Below are 15,254 nucleotides of genomic sequence, written 5' to 3'. Positions count from 1 at the left end.
TCAGCGGGACAGAACTGGGTCCCCACCTGCAGCTGAAGGAGGAGGCAGAGTCCAAACCTGCCCCACAATTGTGTGTCTGCACACACAATCAGTCACACAAAATGGGTCCCAGATCCAGAGAGACTCTGGTGGGACACCCATCGCTCTCCTGATCAAAGCAGAACTTCTGGGCTCTTTTCATTTTTCCCCCTGTGAGATTTTGATTTTCTCTTAAGTTTTTCCTGACACCCACACCACACACACACAGAGAGAGAGAGAGCAGCAGCTCTTCTTTCTGCAACCCACAACAGCTGCAGAGGCGCTTGGGCTTCGCTTCCCCAGCCTGAAGCCTTGGGCTCCTCCGAAGCGGAACTGAGGAACTGGCCAGGATCCAGCAGGCAACAAGCCTGGATTCTTCATCAGGGCAGCTCAGGGACTCCCCTCCTCCGCCCCATGGCTGTGTCTCCAGGTGGGGCAGCCCCTTCGTCCCGTGACCCACTGGAAGGAGTCCTTGACTTACAACAGTTCATTTAGTGACTGAAGTTTCAATGGCAGTGAAAAAGGTGGCTCCCAATTTCCCTCGAGAGAACCATCAGGCTCGACTTCCAAGGTGCTGCCTTCCCTCCTTGGATGGTTCCCTTTATTGGGAGAGTGGAAGAGAAAACCCCCTGTGCCCCCATCTCTGTGGCTCCCACTGGGGCCCCTGCTCCGAGTCTCTTGGCATCGTTTCCAGGGACTTTATCCTCCCACCCCACAGGAAAGAGGGAGAAGGAAGAATAATCTGTGGGCCTCAATATTTCTCTAAGCTCCTGAGTCCCGTCTTTGGTGGTTGCTCCTGGTAAACAACCAACCACCTTAGTTTGATTGTCCATTTTGGAAACGGCTCTTTCCGTTCCCCTGAACAATGGATCATCTACCATCAACACAGGCCTTTATTTTTTCTCTTAGGGAAGTCCACTCTGATGCCCCCTCCCCCCCCTATTGGTGCATTTGTTGTTGTCCCTTCTGCAGGTTCTTGCAAGAGGAGGTATTGCCAACTGGAGCCCAGATCTTCTCAGAGTTTCCAACAATTCCCACAATCACACACTGACCGATTCTTCCTGTGGGGGCCCCAAGACCCCAAATGAGGGAGGGGAGGGGGAAATTATGCCTCAAGGATCGGGGCCACTGGAGTCCTGCAGAACCAGTCTGGATCAGCTCTGGAGGGGGCCAGGCTCAGTTGGGGGGCTGTCCAGGGGTATCTAAGGGTGCTAGAGAGAAGGAAGGGGTCTTCCACTCAAGACTGCACAATGGAGCCCCCCCTTCCCCCTCCCCCTGCAGAGCTGTCAAACATCTCCTGCACCAGGAATGGCTTCAGATGGATTTCTTAAAGGTCATCTAGTCCAACCCCCTGCTCGAGCCTTCTCTATTTATACCATCAGGCAGGAAACTATATACCATTCGAAAGAGTCCCTAAAAGGGGGGGCATTGGTTGAAAAAATGGGGCAGGGCCCTCCAGTTGGGAGGAAGAGAAATGGCTCAAATGGCTGGGTGAACATAGGGGGAGTCTCGGGTGCCCCCAATGGCTCCCCATAATTGCTGAGAGAGGACCGTCCCTGCTGGCCTTCTGGTCCTCAAAGGGGCCTTGAGGGGAAGCAGAGCAAGGGGGTCCAGCCCCTCCTCCTCCCTGCATCTGCACCTCCTCCTCCCACATCAGTTCTGGCTTTGGACCCAAAGTAGCCGGGATGGTTGATCCAGAGGCAGCGGAGGGAGGGGCCTCCTGTGGGGGCAGGGAAGAGGAGGAAGAAACGAAGGATTCCAGGGTTTTCCTACATCTGAAGTTTATTCTTTCACAGCAAAGCGAAGGGAAGGGATTTGTAGGAAGAAGGATGGAGATGAAGCTGCTGTGGGTTCAAAGCCAGAAGACACGAGGGGGCTTGATTGACAGGTCGGCCCAGCATCCCTGGGGACAGTCTACATGGTCTCCACCCCTCCCTCACAGGAAAGAAAGTGGGGAGGGGTCTGTCCTCAGCAAGAGAAGGTCCATGCTCCCATTCTCCTCCTCCCCCCAACTTGCCACCTTCTGCCTCCATTTTTCAGAGTTTGCAAACAGGACAGAGAGTCATCAGCGACCAAAGAAATAAAAATAAATCCTGTTGCATCAGAGAGCCGGTGTCAGCTGCTACAGTCAGAGTTTAAGAAAAATAAAACTCAGAATCCTTTTCAAGGTTCAAAAGTGAATTTATCATAAACCAGAACTGAAAGCAGTCAAGGTTAAAGCAAAGACTGGAGAAAAAGGTGCGATACCTGTGTAGATCAAACCCCCTTTTGACACACCCCCCTCTGGAGATTGGCCAATCCCTAGTGTCCATAACCATCAGGTGGAGGCATCTTCAATCCATGTCACATTTATGGAATGTCACTTCTAACGGTCTCCTTCAGGTCACCTGGTTTCAAGGAAGAGGAAACTTATTCCACTTCACAGGGCCTCCTGCATCCTCCCCCCCCATTACCCAAGACCCCTCCCCGTAACTATTGGCAACCAAGCGTAGAAATGATGCAGAATTATAGCGAAGGTTGACAGCAGGATTAATTCACGAGTGCTGCAGAAAAAGAGAAGGGGAAGAAAATCAGAATATAAGGAGAAACTTTTACTGTAAATAACATATTTTTCTTCCCTTTCAGCCCCCACAGGCAGAGAAAGACAGAGAGAGAATCCGCCCATTTCAGGGAGCAAAAGGCTGGGATTCTTCATGTGAACAAGGAAGATGGGGCTAAGATGGGGGTGGCAGCAAAGGGGGGAGCCTGGGGTCACATGACCAGAAATTGTGTGAATTGTCACAAGAAGGGGGGGTCAGGAGGAACAGCCTGCCAAGGGTCTCCATGGGGTGCCAAGAAGGATCATCTGGGACTGGGGAGGTGGGGGGTGCAGTTCATGGGGAAGTTTTGGAGGGGGTCCATTCAGTCAAGAAGGGGCATCTCAAGGGCTTAGCTCCACCTTCCATCTGAGGACGGACAGAGCTGTAGAAGGAGCAAACTCAATGATAGAACAATACCTGAGAAGATGCTATGTTAATTATCAGCAGTTCACCTGGGCAGATCTCCTGCCATTGGCTGAAGTGGCCTCCAATCCCACAGTGCAGAGTAGTGTGGGACTCGCCCCTTTTTAAACAGCCACAGGGGGGGAATTTGTCCCCATGCCTGAATACCCCCAGGAACCTCCCCCCCCCAGTGAGCCTAACAGAAGGGGTGGCTGGCTTCCAAAATGCTGGGGGGCTCCTTCCCCGAGGGAGGAAAGGGAAGGAATGGCCCCCCTCCTTCCCTTCCCTTTTGCATTTTCCCAAAGCATGGAAAAATTATGGGAAAGATTTTAAGCATTTGTCTGTGTTTTTGTTTTTGATTGCAATACTTTTTCAGGTCTCTGTAAGGAAAAGCTGCATAAACTCCCAAAATTTTGCTGTATCCACAACAAGGAGATATTGTTCAGGCAGGTTTTCTTTAAAGAAAGGAACAATTGAGAAATTAAACAAAAATATTGATAATTTATAGGAGGGGCTGAGAAGAGGGAGGAAGAGGAGAAACTCACCTGCAGGTGGTTGGATGGGAATTGCTGGAAGGAGAAAAAGAGCCAATCAGGACCCTTCATGGGCTGGAGGACTCAGAGGGACCCCCTCCCCTCCGATAACCGATAATAGGTTGCACGTTCTCCCCATAATAGCCCCTCCAAGAACAGAGGTTCCCCAAAATATTTCTCAAGGGGACCTTCTTGGCCACCCGCTAAGGTTGATGAGAGGCCTCCCTAGATGGTCCCCTCCCCACAACCCTTCCTCCAGCCCCCCAGACTCACCTTTCTTGGCCTTCAGGTAGGAGAAGAGCCCCACAGCCAGGAAGGCCACTCCTATCACAGCCCCCATAATCCCCGTCCAGATTTTGGCCCTGGCAGAGCGGGAGGAACGGGGCTCTGGGGAAGGAGAAGGAGCCTCACCTGAGCAGGAGGATCGGGCCCACCTCCCCCCAGGAGGGTCCATTCTGGCTCCCACCACCACAGAGAGGGTCTCTCCCCCTTCTCAGGGCATGACAGGTTCCAGGAGGGGTGGGAGTGGAGGGACTTTCCCCACTGGACAGTGATGGGGGCCTCCAGGCTGGCGTGCTCCACCTTGCAAGTGTAGACGTCCCCCCGCTGGGGCAGGGTCTCCAGCATCACTTGGAGCTGGTAGGTCCAGTCTCCGTTCTGGAGCTCCTCCCCGAAGGCCACGCCCTCCTTCTCTGGCTGGCCATTCTTCAGCCACTGGACCTCGATCTCTACGGGGTAAAAGCCCGTCATTGTGCAGAGGAGGATGGTGTTGGGGGAAGTTGGGTCCATCTTGGTGGGGGAGATGGTGACGGTGGGCTTGGCTGGAGGGAGGGAGGAGAAGGAGGCACATGAGAGACACAGGAGGGCCCAGAACAGAAGACCCAGTTGGTTGGTTCAGGCCAAGATCCCTTTTCACGCCTGAAAATATATTCTGTGTTTTGAGTCATCTTCCAAAATAAATTGAAGCAAGAAATCAAAAGGGATCCTGAAAGAGGGCATACAAATCTAATTAAAATAAATAAATAAAATAAATTTTAAAAACTTTAATTTTTTTGTGACTGGGATCAGTTGCAGTCTCCATAAAAGAATTCCCGAAAGAGGCAAGTCTGACAGGGATGAATGCTGGAAACGCCCAGAGGTGGAAGGGACCTTCTGCCAGATGTGGTGGACGTGGAAAGAAATAACGCAGAAGATGGAAAGGACAGATGCAGCATGAGTCGGAGGATTCCTGGGATCTGGTTGAAAATGAAACTACACTTTTAATTTTGGTGCATTACCCCAACATTTGTTCACTTGTTTTGTAAACGATCCCATCGTTCCAACCTGGGATCTGGTCGGGTTGCAGACAAATATTTTATTTTATTTTATTATTTTATTTTATTATTTTATTTCATTTTATATTTTATATTTTATTATTTTATTATTTTATTTTATTTTATTTATTCATTTGTCCAATACACAAATACATAGGAAGAAAAATAGACATGTGGTAATATATATAAGGGTAAAAGTGAACTTAGAGGAGAGGATATATGAAAGGAAGAGAATATATATGATCGGTGAAAGAAAGGAAAGACAATTGGACAGAGGACGAAAGGCACACCAGTGCACTTATGTACGCCCCTTACTGGCCTCTTAGGAACCTGGAGAGGTCAATCGTGGAGAGTCTAAGGGAGAAATGTTGGGGGTTAGGGGTTGACACAATTGAGTCCGGTAATGAGTTCCACGCTTCGAGAACTCGATTGTTGAAATCATATTTTTTACAGTCAAGTTTGGAGCGGTTTGTATTAAGTTTGAATCTGTTGCGTGCTCTTGTGTTGTTGCGGTTGAAGCTAAAGTAGTCACTGGTAGGACGTTGCAGCATATGATCTTGTGGGCAATACTCAAATCGTGTTTTATGCGCCTAGGCTTTCTAGGCCCAGGATTGTTAGTCTATTTTCGTAGGATATTCTGTTTCGAGTGGAGGAGTGAAGGGCTCTTCTGGTGAAATATCTTTGGACATTTTCAAGGGTGTTGATGTCTGAGATGTGGTATGGGTTCCAGACAGATGAGCAGTAGTCTAGGATGGGTCTGGCAAAAGTTTTGTAGGCTCTTGTGAGTAGTGTGAGATTGCCTGAGCAGAAGCTGCGTAGGATCAGGTTAACAACTCTAGAAGCTTTTTTGGCAATATTGTTGCAATCCAGTGGGCTTTAGCACTTAGGTCATTTGATATTAGTATTCCAAGGTCTTTTACTGAGTGTGGGTTAGCAGTGAGAGATTGTTTATTCAGTTCGTATGTGCGGTTAGGATTCTTTTTGCCGATGTGGAGGGTAGAGCATTTGTTGGTTGATATTTGAAGTTGCCAGGTGTTAGACCAGTCTGAGACAAAGTCCAGGTCTTTTTGGAGAGTGAGTGTGTTGTCAATGGTGTTGAAAAGTTTTACATCGTCGGCAAAAATAACACAATTGCTTTCGATATGGTCACAGAGGTCGTTGATGTAGAGAATGAAGAGAGACCTAGTACGCTTCCCTGGGGAATGCCGCTTATGACAGGGGCGGGGGTGGAGATGGCACTACCAATTTTGACAATTTGTTGCCTGTTTGACAGGAATGCGGTAAAATCCAGTTGTGGAGGAGTCCTGAGATGCCATAGGATTTGAGTTTTAGGAGTAGTTTGTCGTGGACCACTGAGTCGAAGGCTTTGCAAAAGTCTATATAAATTGCATCTATGGATTTTCCTTGGTCGAGGTGGGTAGTCCAAATGTTTTTGCAGTGAAGTAGTTGTAGGTTGCAGCATAATTTATTTCTGAATCCAAATTGTTTGTTTGAGAGTAGGTTATTAGATTCTAAGTAGAGGGTGATTGATCGATTTATAATTGATTCCATGATTTTACAAGGGACGCAACAGAGAGATATTGGTCTGTAGTTGTCCACTAGTGAAGGGTCTCCTTTTTTGAAAATGGGAATGACTACTGCTTTTGACCACAGCTTGGGGGGGCGTACTGGTCCTGAAGGATTTTTGGAAGATATTTATTTATTTATTTATTCATTGATTAGATTAAATTAGATTAGATTAGATTAGATTTGTATGCCGCCCCTCTCCGTAGACTCGGGACAGCTGGCAACAGTGCTAAAGAACAATATGTATTGACAAATCTAATAATTTAAAATCTAAAATAGCAATTGTACATTTAAAAAATCTAAAAACAAGGAACCCCAATATAAAAAACATACATACAGTCATATCATGCATTAAAACTACATAGGCAGGGAGAGATGTCTCAGTTCTCCCACACTTGACGACAGAGGTGGGTTTTGAGGAGTTTACGAAAGGCAAGGAGGGTAGGGGCAGTTCTGATCTCTGGAGGGAGCTGATTCCAGAGGATCGGAGCCGTTACAGAGAAGGCTCTTCCCTGGGTCCCGCCAGACGACATTGTTTAGTCGACGGGACCCGGAGAAGGCCAACTCTGTGGGACCTGACCGGTGACTGGGATTCGTGCGGCAGAAGGCGGTCTCACAGGTATCCTGGTCTGGTGCCATGAAGGGCTTTATAGGTAATAACCAACACTTTGAATTGTGACCGGAAACTGATCGGCAACCAGTGCAGACTGCGGAGTGTTGGAGTAACATGGGCATATTTGGAAAAGCCCATGGCTGCTCTCGCAGCTGCGTTCTGCAAGATCTGAAGTTTCGGAACATTCTTCAAAGGTAGCCCCATGTAGAGAGCATTACAGTAGTCGAACCTCGAGGTGATGAGGGCATGAGTGACTGTGAGCAACGACCCCCGGTCCAAATAGGACCGCAACTGGTGCACCAGGCGAACCTGGGCAAACGCCCCCCTCGCCACAGCTGAAAGATGTTTCTCTAATGTGAGCTGTGGATCGAGGAGGACACCCAAGTTGCGGACCCTCTCTGAGGGGGTCAATAATTCCCCCCCCAGGGTGATGGACGAACAGATGGAATTGTCCTTGGGAGGCAAAACCCACAGCCACTCTGTCCTATCAGGGTTGAGTTTGAGTCTGTTGACACCCATCCAGACCCCAACAGCCTCCAGACACCGGCACATCACTTCCACTGCTTCGTTGAGTGGACATGGGGTGGAGATGTAAAGCTGGGTATCATCAGCGTACTGATGATACCTCACCCCATGCCCTTGGATGATCTCACCCAGCAGTTTCATGTAGATATTAAATAGCTGGGGGGAGAGGACCGACCCCTGAGGCACCCCATAAGGGAGAGACCTCAGGGTCGACCTCTGACCCCCCACAACACCGACTGCGACTGACCGGAGAGGTAGGAGGAGAACCACCGGAGAACAGTGCCACCCACTCCCAACCCCTCCAGCCAGCGCAGAAGGATACCATAGTCAATGTTATCGAAAGCCGCTGAGAGGTCAAGAAGCACCAGGACAGAGGATAAACCCCTGTCCCGGGCCCGCCAGAGATCATCCATCAGCGCGACCAAAGCAGTTTCCGTGCTGTAACCGGGTCTGAAACCCGACTGCCGAGGACCTAGATAATCGGCTTCTCCCAAGGACCATAAAGGGAAGGTTGGAGACTGGACGATAGTTATTAAGTACGGCTGGGTCCAGGGAAGGCTTCTTGAGGAGGGGGCACACAAGTGCCTCCTTATAAGGAGCCAGAAAGGACCCCCTCCCCAAGGATAATGCTTAGGGGTTCAGCAAGAGCAGAAGAAAGTTTCCTTAGGAAGTATGCACAGAGACCGTCTGGGCCCGCAGATAGGGAAAGTTTGAAGTCACGGATTGCTTTTTCTACACGGTATCTACAGCGAAGACGATTTGGGTTAGGTTTTTTAGTGGGTTTGAGGTGCGATTTGTGAAGATGGGGGAAGAGCCATTGCTGTTAACAAAAACAGAGCCAAAAAAAGAGTTGAAGAGGTTGCCTTTGGATGGGTCATCATGGTATTCTTTGTTATTGGGTCCTACGAGTAGTGGAATAGGTCTGGAGTCATTGAGTTTGTTTTTGCTAAAAAAAAGAAGGCAGTGGCAGGGCCTTTCTTTAAAAAATGAGAAATGCAAATTGTGGAGGAGAAAAAATGTCTTTGAACAAGAAAACGGAAGGATCAGATTTTAAATCAGTGGAAATTCAATAGCTGAAATTTGGCATATTTACATTTTTGTTTTTGTAGCCTATTCCACAAACCTCCTTATTTTCAAGACTGCGGTGTGAAGATTTTGAGGATCCAATTTGGCCAGATGGGAGTTGCTGGAGATTTTAATTGAATGGGGGAAAAGATATTTCTTTCTTTCTTTTTAAATACCTACTTTCTCCCTCCGCCCATCCAGAAATTCAATTTAATAGACAAATAAGAGACCTCTCGATTTAAAACAGCAGGAGTCCAAAGTACATTTTATGTTCCCCTATCATATTCTTATTTATTTATTGTTATTCATTTATTTTTTATTTATCAATTATTTATTATATTATATTATATTATATTATATTATATTATTTATTTATTTATTAGATTTGTATGCCGCCCCTCTCTGCAGACTTGTTTATACTTTATTTATTGTAATTATTTAGTTTATTATTTATTCTATTCTTTACTTAGATTATTATTTTATTACCTATTTTACTTTACTTTATTATTTTTTATTTCATTTATAATTTTTAATTAAATTAATTTAAGTTATTTTATTATTTTTTGTTTCAGTTTGTTTGTTTGTTTGTTTGTTTATTTAGATTTGTATGCCGTCCCTCTCCGCAGACTCAGGGCGGCTCACAACAAAGTGCAAAAAATACAATTTATAACAAATCTAAATTTCTACTAAAAACATTTAAAAACCCCATTTCTAAACACACATACATACACACATACCATTCATAAATTGTATATGCCCGGGGGAGATGTCTCAGTTCCCCCATGCCTGGCGACACAGGTGGGTCTTAAGGAGCTTGCGAAAGGCAAGGAGAGTAGGGGCAGTTCTAATCTCCGGGGGGAGTTGGTTCCAGAGGGTCGGGGCCGCCACAGAGAAGGCTCTTCCCCTGGGGCCCGCCAACCGACATTGTTTAGTTGACGGGACCCGGAGAAGGCCCACTCTGTGGGACCTAATTGGTCGCTGGGATTCGTGCGGCAGCAGGCGGTCTCGGAGATATTCTGGTCCAGTGCCATGAAGGGCTTTAAAGGTCATAACCAACACTTTGAATTGTGACCGGAAGTTGATCGGCAGCCAATGCAGACTGCGGAGTGTTGGTAAAACATGGGCATACCTAGGTAGGTCCATGACTGCTCTCGCAGCTGCATTCTGCACGATCTGAAGTTTCTGAACACTTTTCAAAGGTAGCCCCATGTAGAGAGCATTACAGTAGTCGAACCTCGAGGTGATGAGGGCATGAGTGACTGTGAGTAGCGAGTCCCGATCCAGATAGGGCCACAACTGGTGCACCAGGCGAACCTGGGCAAACGCCCCCCTCGCCACAGCTGAAAGATGGTTCTCTAATGTGAGCTGTGGATCGAGGAGGACGCCCAAGTTGCGGACCCTCTCCGAGGGGGTCAATAATTCCCCCCCCCAGGGTAATGGAAGGACAGATGGAATTGTCCTTGGGAGGCAAAACCCACAGCCACTCCGTCTTATCCGGGTTGAGTTTGAGTCTGTTGACACCCATCCAGGCCCCAACAGCCTCCAGGCACCGGCACATCACTTCCACTGCTTCATTGACTGGATATGGGGTGGAGATGTAAAGCTGGGTATCATCAGCATACTGATGATACCTCACCCCATGCCCTTGGATGATCTCACCCAGCGGTTTCATGTAGATATTAAATAGCAGGGGGGAGAGGACCGACCCCTGAGGCACCCCACAAGGGAGAGACCTCAGGGTCGACCTCTGACCCCCCACAACACCGACTGCGACTGACCGGAGAGGTAGGAGGAGAACCACCGGAGAACAGTGCCACCCACTCCCAACCCCTCCAGCCGGTGCAGAAGGATACCATGGTCGATGGTATCGAAAGCCGCTGAGAGGTCAAGAAGCACCAGGACAGAGGATAAACCCCTGTCCCGGGCCCGCCAGAGATCATCCATCAACGTGACCAAAGCAGTTTCCGTGCTGTAACCGGGCCTGAAACCCGACTGCTGGGGACCTAGATAATCGGCTTCTTCCAAGGATCGCTGGAGCTGGAGTGCCACCACTTTCTCGACAACCTTCCCCATAAAGGGAAGGTTGGAGACTGGCCGGTAGTTGTTAAGTACGGCTGGGTCCAGGGAAGGCTTCTTGAGGAGGGGGCGCACAAGCGCCTCTTTATAGGATGATGGAAAGGATCCCCTCCCCAAGGAAGCGTTGATAATCTCCTGGACCCAGCTCTGTGTCACCTGTCTGCTGACCGAAACTAGCCAGGAGGGACACGGATCCAGTAAACAGGTGGCAGAACTCACAGCTCCAATGGCCTTGTCCACTTCATCAGGTGTCACCAGATCAAACTCTTCCCAGACAGATGGACAAGTACGGGCCCCAGTCACCTCAACTGACTCGTTGTCAGCCGACTCTGTTTTCCAATTGGAGTCGAGGTCCGCCCAGATCTGAGCGATTTTATCAGCGAAAAACGTGTTAAAATCCTCGGCACTACTCTGTAAGGGCTCCCCAACTCCCCTCTGATTAAGAAGGGAGCGGGTCACCCTAAACAGAGCGGCTGGGCGGGATTCCGCTGATGCAATCAAGGCGGCATGATACGCGCATCTTGCCGCCTTGAGCGCCACTTTGTAAGTCTTCATAAAAGCTCTTACAAGTGTTCGATCAGATTCAGACTTACTCTTCCTCCATCGCTTCTCTAGACGTCTCTTCTGGCGTTTCAACTCCCGGAGCTCCTCGTTGAACCATGGAGCTCTACGGGGTCTAGCGCCGTGGAGAGGTCGCAAAGGCGCAATCCGATCAAGAGCCTCCGCTGCAGCCTTGTTCCAGGCTTCTGCAAGAGACTCCGCCGAACTGTGGACGAGTGCATCTGGAATAACCCCAAGCGCCGTCTGAAAGCCCTCTGGGTCCATCAGGCGTCTGGGGCGGAACATCTTAATTGGTTCCGCCTCCCTGCGGGGAAGGATTGGAGCCAGGAAGTCAAGCCGTAGCAGGAAATGGTCTGACCATGACAAAGGCAATACTTCTAAGCCCCTTAGTCTCAGACCATTGCTCAATTGCTCAGAGAGGAATACCATGTCGGGTGCGTGCCCTCCCTCGTGCGTTGGACCCTGTATTACTTGAGTCAGGTCCATGGCTGTCATGGTGGCCATGAACTCCTGTGCCAGTCCAGAGGCTTCGCCGAGTGACGGCAGGTTGAAGTCCCCCAAGACAATAAGTCTGGGGAACTCCACCGCCAACCCGGCTACCTCCTCGAGCAGCACAGGCAGGGCTTTTGACACGCAGCTGGGAGGCAGGTACATGAGAAACAAGCCCACCTGAACCCCTAAGTCCAACTTCATCAAGAGAGACTCGAAACCCGCAATCTCTGGAGCAATGAGTCTACGCAGGCAAAGGCTCTCCCTGGCTATAATAGCCACTCCTCCCCCCCTTCCCTGGGGTCGAGGTTGATGCCATATCTGAAACCCAGCTGGGCAAATTTCAGAGAGAGGAACTCCTCCCTCTGGGCCCAGCCAGGTTTCAGTAATACATGCCAGGTCGGCCTCCTCATCCAGGATTAAGTCCCGGATGAGGAGAGCTTTATTTACCACCGACCTGGCATTAAGCAGCAGCAACCTGAGCCCAGGGCCAGAATTACACTCACCACCAGTACCCAAGGCTGAGCTGACAGAGCCAGAACAAGGGATCGTTATTACGCAACGATCCCTCGTTCCCTTGGAATGGCTAACTCTGTGGCCCCCGCCATATCTGCCTCTCCCCAGCAACTCCGGGATGTTCTGACCCTCTGTCCCCCCAGAGATAGGTGCCTCCCCCCCTCCTGCCCTTCCAGCGCCAGGTGGGCCAACTATGTTACTTACATCCATCCCATCCATCCCAATCATTCATTCCATACCTACTACACCCTCCCCAATTGTCCATCATTAACCCCCCCCCAATAATTTAGTTAAAAGTAGCTCAATTTATAGTTAAAATACTAAAACTTAAAATACTAACAAAGTAATAAATACACATAGGAATATAAGATATATAAAATATGGACAATGAAGTAATAACTTAGTTAATTAAAATGAGTCCAATCTAATCTGTAATATATAAAAATGTACATATAGAATGTATAGGAGTATAGGAATTTGATTAGCAGCAAAGTCGTATCTGATTCTCAGTTTCTAAGTTCTGGATTAGTAGTATGTTCTATGTCCCCGAAAAGGCAAAAAAGAGAGGGGTGGTGGTGTAGGGGAATGTCCCAGTCCTGGATAAGTCATCTCCTCTTGATGTTGCCCGACTCTGCATCTGGCTCCTTGGCTCCGACCAGGACCCCTGGCTCTCGCCAAACGTTCATTCCACAGCTCCAAACGCTCACAATGCAGCTCCAAACGCTCGCAATACAGCCTCGGCGTCGCCCCGACATCCTCCTCAGCTCCTCTCCCCTCGCAGACCTCATTTTCAGTTTCCATTTAATCAGTTTTTATTCATTTATTTCTAGGTTTAATTTGCTTATTTAATTTTATACATTTATTTATTTCACTTAGTTGCTTATTTATTGATTTAAAAGATGTTGCAGTGGAAATGACTCGGAATGAAGAAGAAAAAGGCAGAGAAAGGAGACTACAAGTGGCTTCCGTGGATTCTCTTTGGAGATTCCTCTCAGAGGCCTGAACCCCCCTTGGAAAGGAAAGGGAGGGCGGGATCCCCTCCCCCCAAATTTCCCCCCTCCTCCAGACTCACCTCTCCGGCCAATCACACGGTCCTCCCCCTTGAACACCCCGTAGTTGTACCGGCAGAAGGAATCCACTTGGGCCTTCATGGACTGCAGGTGCTGCTTCTCTCTGTTCCACGTGTCCGCTTGCCACTTCCCCAACTCCGTGACGGCCTCGAACTCCCCGCGGTCGCTGTCGAAGCGGAGAAACTCCTGCCGGTCGTAGAAGAACCTCTCCAGGAACCTCACCCGCTGCGTCCCGTTGAGGAAGCGGCACTGGGCCTTCGCCTGGTGTAGGAAATGGGCTGCAAAGTGGGAGGAGGAGGAGGAGGGAGGCTGTCAGGAGGGACTCCAGGGCCCATCGTTCCCAGCCGCTGGGGCAGGAGCAGGAGGGTCCTACGGAAGGAGGGGAGGAGAGGAGAGACTGGTAGAGTACGCCCCCTGGAGGAGGGAAAGGGAACCCTCTCAGCCCTAGAGAGGGAGGGAGACTTGTGGTGTGTGTGGGTCTGCAGAGGGGAGAGGGAAGAAAGGGGGAGGGGGGAAAGAGGGGGAGGGGAGGAGGGAAAAGCCAGGCAGAAGCCCAACGGGTCCAGGAGATCTACTCTCTGCAGGGGAAGCTGGATCGAAAACGACCTGAAGGATGGGGGAGGGGCTCTAGTCTGGAGGGAAGCTCATCTCCACCCCTCCCTCTCTCACTCTTCCATTGGGGTGGGGAGCGGGGGTACAAGGAGGACATCTAGACTGACTCTTCTGGAGTCTTCCAGCCCTTCAACCCCCAACTTCCATGGGTCGCACCAACTTTTCTCCCCCCCCAAACCTTAGTTCACCTTTGACGGATTCTCGGGGATACCTCCTTTTTCCCCTCCCCCAAAAGACCCCCTGCATCCCCTCCTAAGAGCCTCTCAAAGGGAGGGTCTCCAGCCCCCCTCACAAAGGGGGGGCAGTTTTGGAGGAGCCACTCAGAGCCCCCCAGATCCTCCCCCCTCCCTTCCAAGTCCCCATAGAGCAGGGGGGGATTATGGGGGTTGGGAGGTTTCCTGGGCTCCTCCACAAATTCAGGGTCTCCCCAGAAGGGACCGACGCTCCCCTCTTGCCTGACCTCCAAAGCCTCAATTTTAAGAGTCAGAAGAAAAACGAAAGTTTCTAAAAAAGCCAAAATCCTTTTGCGCAAATGCGTCTTTTCCCTTCTGTGGATTCAGGGCTGAAAATGCCTCAGTTTCCCGCTTTCCCTTCCCTTCCTCTTTCCCTGCAGCCCCCTCCGACCCAGACGCTGGGAGGGGAGGGGCGAGGGAGGGGCCCAGCTGCGACTCCCCCCATCGGCTACACTCGGGGAACGGGGGTCCCTCTCCTTCCTCCTGGGGGGGCATGTGGGGAGGAAGGGGGAGGAGACCACGCAGAGATCAAGGCTGTTGGAGGCTCTGGAGACCCATAAGCTTCCCCCCCACTGCTGGGGTCCTTCCCACCCCCCTCCTCCCCCTCCTTACCGGGGCTCTCCTTCCCCCCTCCGCTTCCGGAGATCCGGGCCAGCGCCCCCACCAACTGCACCAGGGCGACACCCATCAAAGCCATGGATGAGGCGGCTCCACCAGCGCTCGACCGAGAGAGGAGAGAGACGCGGAGGCTCCCAACCCGAGAGGCGGAATAGTGGGGTCTGGATTGGGGGGGAGGAGTTTTCCTCCGACTTCGGCATTGGGCGTGTCCAGAAGGAGCAAGAGGACCAATGGGAATTCTATCTTCTGCAGCGTCATCGGTTTCCGGGTAAAGGTTCCCTTGACTTCGCCCGATACAGGAGATAGTCCGAAGCCGAGAGAGGAGCGGAGGGAGGGGGAGGGGGACGTGCTCAGTCTTGGGGTGGGGGCTGCATTCTAGGGGGCTCCTTCATGCCGGCTCCATAATCCTCCCCCACTCTCCCTTTCTCTGGGCGCCTGGAAGGGCGGACTGGATGCCCTTTGAGT

General features: G+C 50.3%; 1 pseudogene; it reads right to left on the bottom strand.

Moving 5' to 3' along the window:
• Positions 1-3,544: 3,544 nt before the first annotated feature.
• LOC139162929 (H-2 class II histocompatibility antigen, E-S beta chain-like) lies at positions 3,545-15,047 on the bottom strand (annotated as a pseudogene).
• Between the last annotated feature and the right edge of the window lie 207 nt (positions 15,048-15,254).

The sequence above is a fragment of the Erythrolamprus reginae genome, chromosome 2 (assembly GCF_031021105.1).
Source record: "Erythrolamprus reginae isolate rEryReg1 chromosome 2, rEryReg1.hap1, whole genome shotgun sequence".
Classification (NCBI taxonomy): Eukaryota; Metazoa; Chordata; class Lepidosauria; order Squamata; family Dipsadidae; genus Erythrolamprus; species Erythrolamprus reginae.
The sequence above is the reverse complement of the archived record's forward strand: the minus strand, read 5'-3'. Positions and strand labels throughout refer to the sequence as shown.